The sequence below is a fragment of the Brassica oleracea genome, chromosome C4 (assembly GCF_000695525.1).
Source record: "Brassica oleracea var. oleracea cultivar TO1000 chromosome C4, BOL, whole genome shotgun sequence".
Classification (NCBI taxonomy): domain Eukaryota; kingdom Viridiplantae; phylum Streptophyta; class Magnoliopsida; order Brassicales; family Brassicaceae; genus Brassica; species Brassica oleracea.
The window spans coordinates 21,378,369-21,378,698 of record NC_027751.1 but is presented as its reverse complement, the minus strand read 5'-3'; positions in this window follow the sequence as shown (position 1 = coordinate 21,378,698).

The window sequence follows — 330 nt, the reverse complement described above, 5'->3', positions numbered from 1 at the left end:
AGTTGACCAAATCACGGCGATAGCAAAGATCCTTGCTCCTATCGCTGCAAACGCCGAAGCTTCAACGGCGCAGTATCGTCGACACCTGTTCGCCACAGAACGAACCACCAACGTAGCACCTACGCTGGATAACGATAACCAAAGTGCCGGTAACGACATCAACGCGCACACCGCAAGCGAACTAGCTGCGTTGAAACAGTCGGTCCTCGACATCAATTCGAAGATCCACCAGGTGACGACGTCCGTGCCCCAAATCGAGCATGTACTCGCGGAATCTCTTCGTACACCCTTCACGCAAAAGGTTACCGGCGTGCGGCTACAGAAGATGGA